The 18,121-nt window shown below is 41.4% G+C and overlaps 1 long non-coding RNA gene across 1 annotated transcript in view; it reads right to left on the bottom strand.

Moving 5' to 3' along the window:
* Window positions 1-6,184: 6,184 nt before the first annotated feature.
* The window catches only part of LOC134141901 (uncharacterized), a 103,920-nt gene continuing 91,983 nt past the window's right edge, over window positions 6,185-18,121 (bottom strand). Inside the window, exon 3 of the long non-coding RNA XR_009958746.1 lies at window positions 6,185-6,235. This is a non-coding gene — a long non-coding RNA (uncharacterized LOC134141901). The remainder of the gene's footprint in view (window positions 6,236-18,121) is intronic.

Here is an 18,121-nt window from a genome sequence, read left to right as displayed (position 1 = left end):
ATGAACTTCTGAACCTCTTGAGGTTTATGGATCACAGGTGATGACAGGAAGTGATGGGGATCTTATTTGCTCATGACTACTCAGCTGCTGTTCCCCCTTACTTAAACTATTGTTTTATTAAGTTCGTTCATCATGATCAGGAGCATCTGGAAACAAGCCTCGTTTGATTGTCCTATTGCAGTGACTTCAGACCCCAAACCATATCCCTCAGAGAGCTAAGGAAATTCCAGTGGCAGTTCCTGCAAAGGGGAGAGGACAACTGCTCAGGTGTGCCCTGCTCCACATAGGAAAGGCGTGGACAGAGGAAGGAATTTAGAGTCTGACTTGATTTTGCATGATCAGTTCTTATACCCTCCCCCCCCCCCACACACACACTTCTAGCTTCCTACCTATCGCAGCTGCGGTTTCAGTTTACCCAGAGGGTCATGCACTATCACTACCCTGCTCTATTCCTAAGTTGTAGCATCAACCTGAGAGTCATTCTGTAGACAGCTTCCTGTGGCCCTTCCTGCACAAGGACCACAAAGCAGTAATGAATCTCAGGCACTTACACTGTGCACAATAATCAGCTGAGCAAGGGATTGACAGTAATAATTCCCAGCAACCTAGGAGGCCATTTTCTTCTCAGACTCTGGATGAACAACTACTCTAAGACAGGCCTTAACACATTTGCTTCCCCTTTTTTGATAAATCCTCCCAGTCTTGGATAACCCAGGACATCTCTGTGTGTACTCAACACAAAGGTCTCCAAGAGTACATTCTAGGAGACCACAAAAAAACAGAGCACAGAAGGCATCCAGCCCAGTTTATTGAGAGTAAGTTGTTATGTCAGGCTGTTGTTATGCCAGACTTCTCAGAAAGCAGAACTGTTTGTCATGCAGGTGTTGTGGGAGCTTGTTTCTACACTGTAATATACGTCAGAGAAGGTAGCCAGGGTCTCAGTATATCACTCGCCTCCTATAATGGTAGTGCTGGCCCCCTGTGGAAGAGAATGTAGAAAAGCTAGGATGAGAAAGTCTTTTTGGTCAGAAAGTTGTTAAGGTCATTAATGGCAAGAGTTAATTGTCCAGTATACTCATGGAACCCGTAACGCTGATGGATTTTCATAACATAAGATTCTCAAGCATCTCTGGAACTAAAGATGTAGTGTGGCATAGGGGTCACTATGTGTTTATGTTTGCCTAAATGTGATCATCTAACAGCTTAACTGTGTAATCTAGGTTACCTCTTTCGGTAACAGGTAGATACGCACATTTTCAGATCCATTTGACCTATCTTGTGTCATCTCAGACACATGCCTACAAACCCAGCTAGTACTTATCAAGCCCTATAAACTTCTGCTTCACCACAAGTTATGCTATGCAGGGTTATAGGGTAAGTATATGCATCTCCTAATCGTTCTTTTATGGTTAGGGTAGTTCTCTGTCATAACAACCTGGTATGACTCAGCAGCTAGTGACGAGGGGCTGTGATTTTGTGAGGCTGTTTTTCTTATATCTCAAATTCCCTACTTGAGTATGAGTAGCTATCATAAAAGATTTAAGTATGACAGCCTGTCAGCCTCCTGACAGTTAAAATGGCCTGGATGCCATTATGTCTGCACACAACGTTATCATTTCAGCTTTCATATTGGCTGCACAGACAAGATCTTAAAATGTCCTTCCCTCATAGATGCATCATCCTTGACCTTGAAAACATAGAAAGAGGTTGTCAAGGCTGGTTACAGGGTAAGCCCTGCACCTCTAATTCCACCATGTTTTTTCAGAAATTCTCATCCTGTGACACTGCTCAGCCCTGAAAGACTGTACCTCCTGTCCTTCCACTTCTCCTTCTCTTGCCATGCTTCCTTCCTTGCCTCCTGCCTCGTCGCCTGCGCTGGGAGCTCCTCCTGCTGCGGTGCTGGCCATGTTGCCTGTGTCTCACCATTTCTGCTTTCAAGACAGCAGAGCTGCTTGTTTCTCTGCTGGATGGTCTCGCTCTGTATCAGATGGTGAGCTGACACATATCTGACCTATTCCAAGAGGCGAGCAATTATGACGTATAAGCGTTATGATACGTTTGTGATGTAAAAATGTTAGGGCCACTTTTGCTATATAGGGAAATACCCATATATGGCCATTTGCATTTCCAGCACAATAGAAACTGCTTCATGATTGGCCTTTGACTGTAAAATAAGAGCTTTTCTTCCCGTCTCTGAATCCATAAACTCAAGGCTAAAAATTTATCTCTCAGTTTTCACTTCAGGGTTTTCATTGTGCTAGAGGGAAGACAAAAACATTGAAATTGAGTTAGATGATCTTCGCAACAGAGGTGAAACTCAGTAGTTCAAAGCCCATCCACGTAACTCTCTTCTACAAATTCAGCTCTGACATGACATGACAATGAAAGGAATAAAAGTGTTAGAGAAGAAAGAGAGGAAAAGGGAAGCGTGCAAGGAAAGGAAATAGAAATTCGCAATTGATTTCTATTAATGATTTTGCTTTCAGTCCAAAAATTTCTCCCATCAAAGCATTGATGTCTGCCTTGTAAGAATTAAATGTCAGGAAAACCAAACCACTCTGTAGCTACATATATATATAATTTTTCTGCTCTCTTGATGATGTGACACACGAATACTGTGAGGTTATTTCTATTGTGCAACCAACGTATTGTTATACCACATAGCAGGATGGAGCTGACCTTAGAAACTTCTAGCACAAAATAAATTGAGACCCTCTCTTGGAAATGATGCTAGCAGTATGTATCACAGTAATGATAGCCTTTAGGCCTTGTTCTGGAGTCGTAGGGAGTTTAGGAGATGTTATATTCTCCCATTTCCTCCCTGTTGAAACTTCCCAGTGAAGGTCTTTGAGCACCAGGATGTGTCACTTCCAAAAGGAAGTTTGGGCATAGTCTGCAGCAAAAAATCAGACGACTAACCTGGAACGAGATAGACAGAAGGATGCAATGTAGAGCTGTTGCTGTTCCCAGGCTTTTAGGTCTGATTTCCAGAACTATCTGTTTAAAAAATGTGAGTTGTGTAAATGACTTCCATTATGTTAATCAGATTGATTAATGATTTATGCATAGAATACATATATAATTTAATCACAGCATTTTGCATAACAAAGCATCATCCATCCTACATAAAGGTCTCAGAATCTAACCATAAAATATAAAAATAAATACTGAAAGCAAACCCAACTTTTCCAAACAGTAGAGCGTTTCAAGTATTTAATGTCAAAATGTAGCAGACAAGGTTTGTTACAACCTAAAAGCCTACACCACAACATGGATACCACAGAGAGGACTTCATAATAACTGTAGTTAAAGGGAAAGAAAGATCTTGTTTTTCTTTTTTAGTGAGACCAGTAGATCACAGTTGCTTAATGAATTTATCTTTATTAATTATAGTTCAAATAAATGGCATGATTGTAACAGGTGCATTATTTCCTATATCTTTATCAATGAGATCATGATAATGATTCACAACTAACAATTATCTACCAACTGTAAGTTTTTGTAAATTGTAACAGTTAATGTTACTGAGTGATTACTAACTTCATATTTACATTGCTGTTGCCAAAACAGACATTAAGTATAGACAAGGAATTAATTGTGGTAGGCTCTTTATTAGCAAAAAAATAAGGCTGCCAAAAACAGTTGGGCATAAGCATTCAGAAGAGCACAAAGCAATAAGAGTATTCATGGAACACTGATCACAATATATCAGTCACTAAATAAAGGAGTTTTATGTAGACAACAAAGCAAGAGCTTTAAGGTATCCCAGAGATTACAAAGAAAGTCGGTAGAAGTTTGGGGGAAGTTTCTCCCGGGAAGGAGTGGCAGAATGGGACAAAGAATAAAGGCACTTATTTGGAGATCTGTCAGGTAGAGGAGAGTGAAGGCATTATTTTTTTTGATCACAGAACTAGAAATAATGAGGCTGAATGTAAGTGCAAGATCACGTGATGAACATGTATTCATTGCAGTCACAAGGCTATTCTGTAACAAATATTAAAATTGATTGTGCATGATCAGGTATCATTTTTCATATTTTAAGAGTGGGTTCTGTTTTCTTTCCATACATGAAGATTACTATTAAAAATAAAAAAGCAATTGGCTTATGTAATTCAGTCAGTGTAAGGTGTATTTTTTTTTTATAATTATGTCTACAATATTGCATGGTGTCCTACCTAAAAGCTTGTTTCACAGTATACGAACAATTACTGGCATTAGACTAAGGGACCTCAGTTTAACACAACAATCTCAATACACTGGAGAAGACCTACTGATACTCGTCATCTCTTCTAAGGTTGAGGAAAGATTAATTAGCTCCTCAAGTTGTATAGAGACAGATTTATCTGGAATAACAAAGCAGCTTGAGTCAGCTGCAGATTCTTCACAGAATCCTTCCTTTATTTGTTAGTGCAAATTTGAGAGGCTGGCAGAGAAGAGGGAACAGATGAACAGAGCAGAGGATGCACCAAACATTGAATTTTGTCTTTCAAACTGCAGAGCATAATGTGTGTTCCTGAGGTGTCCCACAGTTATTAAACAAGAGTAGCAAAACTTAAGTTGTTTTCTATCCACATGAAGCAAGTTACCTCCCTGATAACATGCTTGTAAATCAAGAGCCACTTCCTTGCCATCAACAGATTTCCAGTACATACAGCTGTAAAACGGGCATGAAATCACAGGCAACTCACTAGCATCTGGGCTCTTTCAGTTGCCTAACCCTTGTGATCTGTGCTGTTAAACCACCCCTCTTGTACAATTGATCCAAAGGGCCAAACTCTTCATTTGCCTTTTCTCCTCTAAGCCAAAGAAATATATCAGGGGTAAATTTATTCACTACCACCACCACCATCACCTTTTTTAGTTTATAATCTTAATAGCCATCATAAAAGAAACGTAATGCAGTGTACATGTTCTTACACTTCAACAAAAGACAGCAATGTAGTTCTCAGACATTTTGTTCAAAGAGTGGCCCTAGGCAAAATCCCTTTGACTACAGTATAGATTCATTCTTTAGAAATCATGAGTTTATTAATTTTTTTAGTGTGTTGTATTTTAGTGTGTGTATGAAGGAAGCTTCTTCATGAAAAGAAGTACCCTTGATGTGTAAAAAAGGATCTTTCATAGAAAGTGCAACCATGTTACAGCAAAGACAGAGGTTTACATTTTTGTAGGCAGAAAGTGGTTTCTTATTGACTTTCATCCCACTGTTTCATTTTCAAGGCTACTCAAAAGGTACACCTAATTAAGTGCAGCATGTTGGCCGTGACTGAGGAGGGAAAGCAGTAGAAGTCCATAAAATAGAAATACTTCCTCATTGCTTGCATATTGCAGGCTTAAAATGTATAGGAGATAACTATGGACTGTGCAGGAAAATAAAGTCAGGAGCTTGCAGTCGCAGTCATTGGGAGTGCTAACAGATCAATTTGATGCATGAATGCAAAACCAATTTGATGAATTCATGGAATGAAAAAATACATCAAAAATGCAGAGATATTCTTCTGACCCAGGATGTCTGGCCAGGAAGAGTAATATAGGGGTAGGAACACCACTTGCTCATTCTGTTTCAAAGACATCTGTTTGCTGCTGCTTAAAACAGGATGCTAAACAGACCTTGCTAAAACAAGCCAGATCTTTCTGTGATCTAACTGTGGCAGTCCTCATATTCTTAACTGATCATTTCTGTGGATACAGTCATGTGCCCTGGCTGCAGAAGCCATGCTGAGAAAAGCTGCATCAAGAAATAGTGCCAGGCTAAGATTCAGAAATTGCACCAACCCATTTTTTGGTGTCCTTGTTGAGAGCAGGTTCATGTGTGCTCGCGTGCACACACAAACACACACATACACATACACACACCCCTACAGAGAGAAAAGACACCTCTAACAAGAAAGCACACTCAAGAGCTGCATTTTCCAAGTGTATTGACAAACTGGTGGCTTTTTGTCTCACAGGGGCAGACTTACTGGGCCTTGAAGCACATTACATATCTTGGCGGTTTGTTGCTTTCACTTCATTTTTATGTTGGTCATCTTTTTTTTTTTCTCTCTTTTCCTATTTTTCTTTTTTTTTTCTTTGGAGTTTTTTGTTTTTATTTTGTTTTTCCACACTCAGGAAGTGGATGGCATGATGACTAACAAGCTAATGCAGAGATGAATTTCTGAAGACAGGTCTTTACAAGGAGGTCACACAGATCATCTTGCCTTATAGTAGTAGGTGGTCATAACACGGACGTACCCTGCAAAGAAAAAATAGAAAGCAGCTCACCACCCACAACAAGTCCACAGACCAAAGAACTGCTTGAGATTGACAAGACTTGTTTGGGGAATTATGACTAAGGCACTGATGACTTCTGCCTTGTACCCTCCACAGACTTTTTGTGGTGCCCTTGGACATTACTGAACTCTTCAACTCCCCATCACTCCCCTCTCCTGTATTAGCCATGTTATAATATGCATCAAAAAGGAGAGAACTAAGTATTAAAAAGATGTCGGTCACATTACCCTTCTTCTTCTTTATAGGTGCCCTCTTCCAGCTGCACCGCCTTCTCCTCCTAATTCTTTGTGTGGATTGCTGTCTCACTCTGCACCTTGCCATCTCAGCTTCCGTTCAGTTACTTTCAAGAGCCCAGGAGAAAAGCTTACATTTCTCAACTGTGAAAAGCCAACCTTCTTCTCTGATGGTGCCCGAGGTTGTGAAGAGGTGCCGGTGGGGCCGGCACTACTTAGGGCCTCGGCCATTATGACATAATGAATTGCAGTGGCTCTTGTGACCCAAAGTCGGTGACAGTGGCTGGTGCCTTCGCTGGAAAACTTATCTACTTGACAAACCCTAGTTTTTGCAGCCGTGATCATTTATAGTTATCAAACAGCTGGGTTTCCTATAGTCCCTGGTGCAGCTCACTCATATGTCCAACATAGATTTGGGAATCTCATCTGAGTTACTCAACTCTCTTCTGCTAAGAAAGCTTGCTACTATTTTCTGACAGATTTAGTCAAATCTCTTTTTCTTCCCTTCTCAGAGAATTCTGAAACATGGGATTTTTTCCCCAGTCTGGTTATATTCTCTAAGGCTTCCTCTTAAATATATGTTCTCAGCATCCTTTGCGAGGCAATACTTCATTTCCCACTTCAGGCAGGCTAAAGCTTGACTACCGCTATTATAGCTCAGCTGAGAAGTGATAATATGTTCACCCAAAGCAGTGGATATGGATAAATGGATAAAAGCGAACTGTCAGCATGAGACAGTGAAAAATAAGGGCATATAGGGACTAAGAAAGAAGAGGGACTGTCATACCGAGTGTCTGCGCAAAGCTGAACACTGGACTGGTCTGGCTGAGGTTCCCACTCTGTTAATGAGATTCAAGTTGGCTCTTTAAGCTCCCTTTCATTTCTTTTGTCAGTTTTTCAGGACAAGTTCAAGTTCCAGAGACCTGATATTTGAAAACTGAGAATAATGGCTCAGGATGGATTTGTGTCCAAGTAGCAATATGAGTCACTGCCTGCACTCTAACACCATGTAAAAACATTCTTGCAAATGACTGCTGAATGAAGCATTATCAGACTGGCATTATACCCTAGGGGTAAGAACAGGGTAATATGAAAGTGTGACCATAGAGTTTGCATAGCAGAAATAGTATACAGCATCTTCACTCAATCAGTCAGATGGGTCTTTAGGGGTATGTTGCTAGGGTCATGGAAAACCTATATGGGTTTTGGGAAGGGTTCCTGGAGCATTACATATGGAAGATGAGGGCTAGATGTGTGAAGTATGGAGAAGAATTCTGGAGGGATTCCTATTCCACACTTTTCTTTAAAGCCTTTCAGCAAGACTAACAGACAGAGACTGAAAGTGCTCCATTGTCCTTCCCCTCAGTATATATCCTGCCAGAAAAACAATCTTCTTCTTAGAGAAAGGGACAGGGAGAGTCAGACTCTCTCTCCTTAGGGGTTGGCATAAGAAGAAATGCACTCTCTGTGGTCTTACAAAAAGTACCATGCTCGGTGTACCACCACCATGGAACTTCAACCAGAGCTGGCCCTCTTTCTTAGCTTCATCTATGGCCTTAAAGCCATTATTTAGCCCTAAATATTTCCATTTGTTTTGTATTTAGACATATGCTTCTAGGAAACAGAGCCTTCTGAAGGGGTGATATCTTATATTTTGTTGGTAGGGCAACTTTTTGGAGTCCCTGGTTGATTATCCCTGTTTACCTTCTGATAGCTATGTTTCCTGGATGGCTGCCAGGTGTTTTTCCTTTCTAGTTAATCTTATGGCAATGATCCTGGCCTTCAACAGATATATCGTGTTTGTCCTCCTGGCGTTCAATAGGATTCAAAAACATGAACACTTTTTTATGTGTTTCTGGGTATATCAGCATTCAGAAATCAAAGGCCTTCTTTATGAATAGCAGTCACATTCAGGACTTTAGCATTTTCAGATCTCTACATACACATGAGTTCATGTTCTCTCTGCCCTGCAAAGCAATAAAGTTTGCATATGACTCTCCAAGCTTGTAGAAAACAAGGCTGAGGAATGAAAACTTTAAAAGCTCCCATGTCAGGAGCAAAAGCTACTCACATAAACAGGTAGCCTGGCATAACCAACCAAGACTGAGGTAACGCTTCACAGCAGGAAGCCTTGGCCTCACACGGGAGCACAGTGGGCAAAAATAATCCTTCATCTATCTACTTCTTTCTCCAAGAAATAATAACACCCTTTGGGACCACTGACATTTTTTTAACTCTGCAGCTCTATCATCTTTTTCTTGTCTTGTGCTGTTGAGTTCAGCTTCTGTATCTCAGTGATTTTCTGTAGCTCCTTCAATCCCACAAAGTGCTCTAGGAATACTGTTAACTGAATAAGACTTTTCTCTAACATCAACACTCAGCAATGCTGAGTTGAGAAAGCAACAGACCATGGCATCATATTATATTTGTCTGAGATAGGATTCAATATGAAGAATTAGGTCATTGTTTCAATGTCTACACACTAGTTAACTATTAATGAATTCACAGTCAATAAAATATCCTCTCTGGGTAATATCCGGTCAACAGTTAACCTAGTAGTTATGCTTAGAAAAGAGTTTATGATCAATCCCCTCTTGCCACAGCCTTGTATGTTCTGGAACATTCAGTTTTTGGCTTTAAACTTTCCAGCAATTTTAGGGGGGGCAAAATCAACTCTAACATGAGTAGGAGAAAGACTACAGCTTTTCAAAAAAATCTGCTTCAATATTTTCAAGACAGAGTTAAAAGAAATATGTACCAGCTTGGGATTGAAGTCTGCCATGGCAGTCATTTTCTGCAGAAATAATGACTGTTCTTGCTTGAGGAAAGAACACGTCTGTCTATCTCAAAGTCAGTAACATTGAAAAAAAATCCCATGCTGATAATTTAATTTTTTATTCTCTTTCTCTTACATGTACAGCTGTTGGGTCATCTCTGAAAGAAATTGTTCTGTGCAAGTTAATTAGATGAACAGTTCTCACAATTGTTTCGTCAAACTCCGCTGTTTACAAGTTTTATTTGGAAAACTGTACTGCAAGTCTTCAAATTTGATTGCTTGTGAATCTCACTGGGACCTTAAAAGCCAGGTTTGAATAAACTTGGTAGAGTTATAAAGTAATTTCAATGATACATACACACACACACACACACACACACACGTATGTATGTATGTATGTATTACTTAGCAGTACTTAACAGTCTGCAGTCTTCAAACACTTGCAGTCTTCAAACATTTTAAATGTTAATAGTATTGTAGTGGTTAGCACCACATTTCATGTCTAAATGCCCTTAAGATGCATAATACCAAACAATCAAACAATCAAAACAATAAAAACCCTATAGTTCTTAGTTCAGTAGTTTTAAAATGACTCACGTTTTCAAATTCTGCAAAGAAGCTGAAACTAGCTTAAAGTTAAACCATTACACTCAGAATCTGCTCTGTTTTTGACATAGTACTGCCTTACTACATCCAAATCTCTTACACAGTAAAGTCATGTATGCATATATCCATATGGGGTGGGAGGAGGAGGCACAGGAGCGGGTACAAAGCTGTTTAAGGGCTGACTACAGAGCTGTGATAGGCAAAGGGTATAAACAGAGTTTCTCCAATGTTGAAGCTTTCTGTACACTAATATACAGTGACTTGATTTTGTTTATGGTGTGGGACATGGATTGCCCAGAAAGTTCTTTTTCACAGGATTCATTTGCTTGGTCCCCCCTCATTAAAGTAAATCTGATTACATTTCAGACTCATTTTTTTTAAAGAGAGGGGAGCTAGCAGGGGGAGCTGGAACCACACACTTAGATAATTTCCATTCAAATCCAGCACAGTGGTCTTCTCAGCCAAGTCATACTCAGAGGACAGAGACAGCAGGGGAAATTTTGTGCCATTCTTTGATAGGCTTCATCGGCTGGATGAGGCATGACCAATCATCCATAACCTTGCAAGGCCCCGGAAAAGGCAGAATCATGCCTACATCACGTATATCTCCACTACCAAGACAATAGGGGATATTGTTGCCGGCTGCAGGGGTGGAAAGGAAGAGCATTTAAAGTTGTAGTAACAAGGAGAAATGATTATCTTGGCAGTGAGGAAGGGGCTGTCTGGCAGAGGACATTAGAAGAGTTTAAGAGGTGAGGTGTCTTGTCCCCTCCCTGGCCCCAGCCCCCATCCTTCCTGAGACATTTCATTATCCAAGCAGCAAGTTCTTTTCTATGATGGAGAAGAAAGAAATCAATTGTGTTTTTAAAAGCTACTTGGAGCCCATAAAAGGTGCATTGTTTCAAAATGGGTTGAGGGGGCTGGGTGCTTTGGGGGGAAAGGGTTGAACTTATACCATCATTTTGTCTAATTATGCCTGATGTTATTCCTGTTGTCATGTGGGTTACTACAAAGCCAACTGCCAGCTTGTGTCCCTGAGAGTAAAGACTAAACTGTTATGCTTGCAAGGACAGGAGGCTGATTCCACTCTCCCTCCTCCCTCTTGCACACTTCTGCAGGCACTGGCTCCTCCTTGGAACACCCGTAGGTTGTGAAGAGATGTTGGGAAAAGAACATGGGGGCAGAAACCATCTAGGAGATACCAGCCATTTTTTTCCAGTTATGACACAGCCACCAGGCTTGTACTGTGAGACTCCAGGCACTCCTATTAGACTTCCAACCAGTGTCCTGGAAGTGAAGCTTTCTTCTGTTTGAATGATGAAATTGCCATGTCTGATTCCCAGTCCAGCCTCACATTGAAGTTGACCCTGGAGCAAGAAACATCTTGTCATCTCATCCAGCTTCCTCTCAAAGACAGCTAGTCTTTGACAGAAGGAAGGCAGAGGCCTGCTGACAGTTGTGTATTGCCAACAAGGGAAGGTACAGACTCCAAGGCAAAACGGAGCAGGCCACTAAACCAGAGCAGCTACAGCTATCATAAACTGAAAAACCTCAGCTCCATCAGTAAGATCCACCTCCTCAACTGAAGGCCAGCTCTGGCAGATCCATGACTTGACTGTGCCCTACTGGCATCAACTTTCACCTCTTCAAGTTTAGGGACCTTGCTGGCCTTCCAAGAGACCCTCTGCTGATGTTCAGAAAACAAACAGAGCCAGAGCCTTCTCTGAGAGGCTCTTCAGACATGCATACATCTTCTTGTCAGTTTGGCTCATCTTGGCCCAGTGAGGGTGTATTCCAATAGAGGCTCTGGGAGAAGATGGAATTCCAGCTCTGCACCTAGATTTATGCCAGCTGAAGCCAAAATAAACATGGTTGGAATTCGATCCTTTGGCAGATCATATCAATTTAGGAAGCATACCTAATAGATGGGAATGAGTGAATTTGATTCACAGGGCATAAACAACAGGCCAAAAGTATAACCCGATATTCAAGACAGCTTAGCAAATCCTTCTTTTATTTGCTTTCATTTTAACTTTCCTAAGCTACATCCCCTGCCCTCTGGTTGGCCTAATAGGACACATCATTTCACCTTTGATTTGAAGCAGACATTCAAAACAGAGACTTATGTTTTGGGTAAAAATCTCTCGGTCTAGAAGCACTGAGGTGTACTATAAGCACAGTCAAGGACTTCCTAAGTCCTACAAGTCTGAATAGGCTTTTATAATATTCTTCTCTTGTTTGCACATATCAGAAAATATGTATTTGAAACCTGGTAGAAAACCAGGTTCAGAAGAAAAGCTCTTAGCTATATAAGGAGGTTGCATAAGGGAATCTTTTTTCTTTTATCTTTCCTTTCAGAGGACCATGATCAGCTCTGATTTATAAAGACATGTCACCCGCTCCAATCACAGTCTCATCTAAGCACCTTCTGCAGTACTGTAATGAACTCTTTCATGTTACTGTTCTCCCACCTTCAAAGAGCATTCTCCTTTAGTTTATTTTTAATATGCAGGGACATACATTGCTATACATTAGTTAGGACAAAGTCACAAAAACAGATGCTCAACTCTGAAAGCTGTCCTTGTTTTAAGGTCACCAGCCTCAAACCCTTCTCCCCATACCCTCGGCCCTTTTTAGACTGAATTAAGGTGAAAAACTCAGAACAAAAAGTGGGTCTTGGAGTCAACTTGGAAGATATCTGACTGGGTTTCTGTAGGTCAGACTTAGTGACCTTCAAAGCCAGACTGTAAAATTCACCTCTACAGAGCAGTTTTCCCCACCCAAATAAATGAGTGTTGGGACCAACATGCTATAAGCCGTAACAATAGCTGTATTGAAGGGAAGGAAGATTTTATTGTAAGTTGGATTTAAGAATGAGCGATCATGCAAACAAACAATTAACTAAAATAAATATGAATGGCTTCCTTTTCGTGGGATGCTTTTAGTTTGACTTGTAGCAGGACCGGCATCAGGAGATTTCTCAGGGCTGAATCAACCCTTTAAACAAAGATAAAGGAAGCACTGGCAATGAGAGGATAAATCCTGCTCTGGCTCTCCTATGCATCATTAAATACTATGTGCATATATATTCAACGGGGCCACTTTAATCTACAGAATCCGGAAATACATTAAAATACCAAAGATTTGAGCCCAGATAAGGCCCACTTTATTGACCCACCATCTGCTGAGCAGTATCATTCTAGTTATTCCTGTAAATTTCACTGATGCCAGACAAGACACTTTTTTCTTTTTTCCTTTGGTGGTGGCTGTTTTCTGATTTCTTTCCCCCTGAGAAGGCAGGCTGCAGGATGCTTGCAGGATAGTTTATTACTACAAGATTGCTGTCTGCCTTATAGTTTCAGCTAGCTCAGCTCATCAGACCAGACACTTTGGAAATCCAAATGTTTATGAGGTCAGCCTTCTCCTTCTGTAGTGTATCACCACCTTGTTTACAAGGCCTGTTGTGGCCTATACTCCTTTGCTCATGGAAGGCAGCCACGCTGAGAAAGCAAAGCCAGATTCCAGGAATAAGGAGAGATCTTCATGCAAGAGAAAAGGCTGCCCTGTGAGTCTTTTGAGCGGGAGAGAAGGTAGCGGCAGATTATGTACATCATCGTTCCTTGCTCAGGAGCACTCCATTAGAAGGGACTGGATCTAGATTTTTGCTTTAGGAACATCATGCTGATGAACCTTCAGAAAGGACTTTGCTGGAGATGCAATTGTAGGAATCACTGGAGTATTTTGAGATTTTCAAGTTAATTTGACAAGCAAGAAAAAAGATCAAGTCCATCAAAAGATTTTACTTTGACATTTTTGGAAAAAAATGTTTTGACTTTGTGTTCCCAAATGATTCCTTTCATTTTGAAATTCACTTGCATTTTTGAAAGATAACATTAAAAAAACAAAAGTTAATCCCAAAGTAAAATTTCACATTGAAGGAATGAAATATGCTGTATAGAATGGAAACAATTCTCTTTCATATTATGCAGATCAGATGCCAAACTGAAAAATTGTTATTCACAAATCTTTTTGTTTTCAGCTGAGGCCTAGAGCCCCATCTCCTGGAATCAGGTGATTATGTTAGAAACTTAATTTGATTGTTTTTGACATTTCTAGCCCTTGTGGCTTGGAAGGAGAACTTGAAAATGTTTTGTGCATAACCAACACTGTGACGTCTGCCTGAGCCTTTACGCAACCGGAAACAAATTTCCTGCCGAGTAATCTGTTTCAAGTTTATAAAGACAATGTTAACTCCAAAGCCCACTTGTGAGGCTCCACCAGCATCACCCATGGAGTGCCTGAATATGACCAGATGTGGCCTCCCTTTATTCAAACCTAGTAGTACTTAGTTTGCTCCCTCAACTGTCCCACTGGAGTACTTCAGAAGGAAAAACACACTTAAAATGGTAAGTCTGTTTCTTCATACAGTTCTGTGGCCTTGTTGGCACCAAGACCATCCATTCCCCTCTTCAACTTTCAGTCCCAGTGATGCTATATCATTTTGCAAAGACTATATTTTGTTGTTTCCTTTAAGGATTTGTATTCATGATCCTGGTCACAGGCAATGCCAAGATGTTGGTTCCAGTTCAATTCAGACCCCAGGAAAAGGGAAAATGACAGTGAGCAAGAGCTCACTGAGCAGAGACATGTTTTGCATGTCTCTGATGGCCCTGGAGATTGGGTAAAGGCCAGCCTGTCTACAGCTACAGCAGTGCAGGAGACTCTCTAACAGTATGGCTGTCCTTAGCGTTAAGCTCAGAAGAGAACCATCTTCAGCTTGATACAGAATCTGGTCCAATGCCAAGACCATTTCCTCTCTAGCATTTGTATTGGCTTCAGCAATCTGGAGGTCTATCAAGACTGCCACTGCCTATCTCAACTGATTTACAGTTATTCATGAAGCCATGGTAACTTGACTGTGAGTCTGAGTCCTTCATTGTCATTTGCTCAAACTGAGCAGCTTTCAGGCAATCAGCAGTCGCTTAGAAACCAAGCTAGCTCACCCATGCCTGGTCATTTTGCTCATCTTTCCTCTGAACTGTCTCCACTTTGTCTCTCTCTTCCTGGAAAAGACAGCCTGAAATCAGTTGTCTTCTTACCATTTTTTCATAACAGAACAAACCAGCTAAAAAAAAGGTCTTTCCTCCCAAGGACAGAGGCTGCTGTTTAGGATTTCTGACCTCCATGCTGTTCAGTTCCTGCTCTCCCACAGATTCAGTCTTAGGCTTTGCACAACTAAAGTCCATAACTTGTCTACCAGGATCCCCAACTGCAGAATGACAAGAGTAATCTTTCTTTCTTTATTTAACTTGCAGTGGGTTTAGAAGTTATAATTCAAATCCAAATGAACTCCTTATCAAAACAAGGGAAAGCAAAAAAATACTTTTGTCTGCTTCTTAATTAGCCTTTTAAATAAAGCAGCCTGTCAAAATTTGGGAATGAAGGAGGTCCATCCGTCTGTCCTGCTGACACTCTCTCCTACCAACAGCTGCAGTTATACTGCAACCAGCACTAGAGCATTTGGCTTTTCATTTGGACCCTAGAAACCTCCCACAACAGGTTTCATCGGGCACTTGCCCCTCTTCCACTGAGTTTATTTAACCTGCTCCTAAGTGCTCAGCTCTGCATCCATTTGTCTCTCCTTTCAATTCTATTCCTTTTCCCATAGCAGTTCCTGTCATTCCCTGCAAGGCATTTCTGAAGAGTGTTGTATTCACACACTTTCTTCAAAACATCTCATTCAATTCAGTCCAGGAACTCATCATTTCCCAGTACAGTGCTGCAGGCCTTTGCATCCTCTCTGCTGACAGAGCATCTCAAGGCTAGGAGAACATTAGTTCAGAAATCTTTCTGCTGTTTTTTGTTTTTTGGTTTTTTTTGGGGGGGGGGGGTGGCTGGTTTGATGGGGTTTTTTTGAGGTGTGTCACCTCCAAGAGTTCTGGAGGAGGCCAAAAGAAAGAAAGACAGAGCATCTGCAGAGGAAAAGAATTAGTGCTGAACAAGAAGACAGAGGCTTAACACACCTGGTAATATCATCAGATGCAAGGATAGCAACAGAAAGTCAATGAGAGGTGCCACAGGAGAGGAGCAGGAGATTTAAAGAACAGGATAACAGCAGACAACATTAGACTTGAGGGAAGGAGAGGAAATGTAAGGCAGGAAGTGTTGGTAGGCTGGGAAGAAGAGCAGGAAAGAAGATGTAGGTGCTGCTGGAGGAAAAGAGGACCAGCTTTGGAGAAACATGGCTATGCAAATAGGCAACAGCAGTTCCTGAATATCTTTCCAAGGCTTGCAGGAGGGATGAGGGGGAAGGAGGCATCTCTCTGCTCTCTGACCTCTGAAATTGCTGCCTTCAAGGATATTTTACACCCAGTATACCTGAGGCAAAGTGGATGCCAACAGCTCCACATAAGCAAAGAGGACAACCCAGAATACTGTCCCTGAAACCTGCTCTGGGAGGCCTCTTTCATTATCCTGTCCTCCTATATTAAAAGATTAAGGGAACTACCTGTTTGCAGCACCTAAATTAGCAATTATAAACTCACCAACCTGCCTGCCCCATGCTCTTGCCTCAGACAAAATGAACTGGACACTGAGAATATCACTATTCCATACCCACAAAATCAACAGTGAGAATTCATTTAAGCACATGCAAAGAACATCACAGTTGCAAAGAAAGGCATAAACATCCCTGGTAAATGACTTATAAACTGCATCATGTGTTTTTCCAACCCCTGAATGCCTAAAAAGCTGACAGCCTTCCAGGAGAATGCAAAAGAGAGGGTTTTGTGGGTGATCTGTATGTTGTCTTTGGGCGAGGCAAGGCTGCTAATAGGACACGACGATGAGTCCCCAAATTCCACCCTGAATCTAGAGCACACCTCTCAACTGCCAGGCCCAGCTTTTACACAAACATAAGAGCACTGCGCATTCAGGACTTGCAGTAACCAGTTGCTTCAGGGCACCAGGTTATAGACCTTGACAAACAGCACCCTCACATCTGTGGTGAGCAGCTGGGCACAGAAGTCTACAGCAGAAGGTGCCTGAAGTAATGACACATGGTGTCTTCCAGACTGCCCCTTACCGAGCAATGCAAAGAAGAAAACAAAGCATGTGAGGAAAAACAGTATCTTTAATTAAAACAAGCCTTATCTGACTTAATCACTGCACAGTTCTTACTACCTCTGCCCAATGGAGCTTCTGCTTGGTGGAGTCAGGCAGATGATCTGCTAAGGGTGAGCAGCAGAGAGCTGAAATCCTGGCTTGACAGTTTTGTGCAAAATAAAGGAGATTTAATTTCAGGGATTGAAATATCAGTGAAAGTGCAAGTGAATCTGGTTACTGGAAAGCCAGCACCCAATATGCATTTCTAATGTTTCAGGGGATGATGCTGTATTAAAGATGATAGGATAGCAAACCAGCTGCTGGCTTCGCAGCACTTGGAAAGGAGCTGGGGACAAAGTTCCTGTTTATGCAGAAGTGACTGAGTAACCAGTAATTTTGGGAAGAGAGCATTACACACTCCTAAAGAGCAGTCTTCCACTGGGAGTTTTTCAATTTGTGGTCAGTTGTTGCAGTGTGAGATTCACAAGCTGCTATCCAATATGCCTCAGGCTCGGGTCATGGCTGAACAACTCAGAGAAAGTCCCCCAGAAACAGCACGGAATCTGGTTCCTGGCAAACAGGGAACAGATTTGGGACAGGGATGTAACATGCACATGGAGTCACACAACATACACATATACAAACACAAGAGAGGAATGGCATCTAGTGTAAAAGGCTGGACACACATGTCACCAGGAGTGGATAGTAGGGGAAAGGACTTTTACATCATAAGCTATGCCTGCACCTCTGGACTTCAGCCAGTTGCATATTACTATCCAGAATATTGTGCTTTCTCTGTCCTCCCCTTGGCTGAAAACTTTGGTCATTTGTTTATCCACCAGCTTGCTTTTGTGGCTTTTGCTGTTTGCCTTAGGAGCTGAGGAAAGGAGAAGTGACCCATGTTCTGGAGTGAGAAGGGAAGCGACAAGTCTACGATTGTTTTGCCAAAGGATCCAGAGACTGTACAAGTCAGACATAGCATGAGCATGCATTTGGAGCCTGGACTCATCCACAGAGGCATCAGAAGGAAGTGGTCCTGCCACACTGGGCTCTAGTTGTCTCTTGTATTCAAAAAACCACCTGTAACAAACCTTATTGAGCCTTGTTGAGCCCCTACACAAGCTGAGAT

Source organism: Rhea pennata, chromosome 6 (assembly GCF_028389875.1).
Source record: "Rhea pennata isolate bPtePen1 chromosome 6, bPtePen1.pri, whole genome shotgun sequence".
NCBI classification, from domain to species: domain Eukaryota; kingdom Metazoa; phylum Chordata; class Aves; order Rheiformes; family Rheidae; genus Rhea; species Rhea pennata.
Note: the sequence above shows the minus strand (reverse complement) of the source record. Positions and strands in the feature narration are given on the sequence as shown.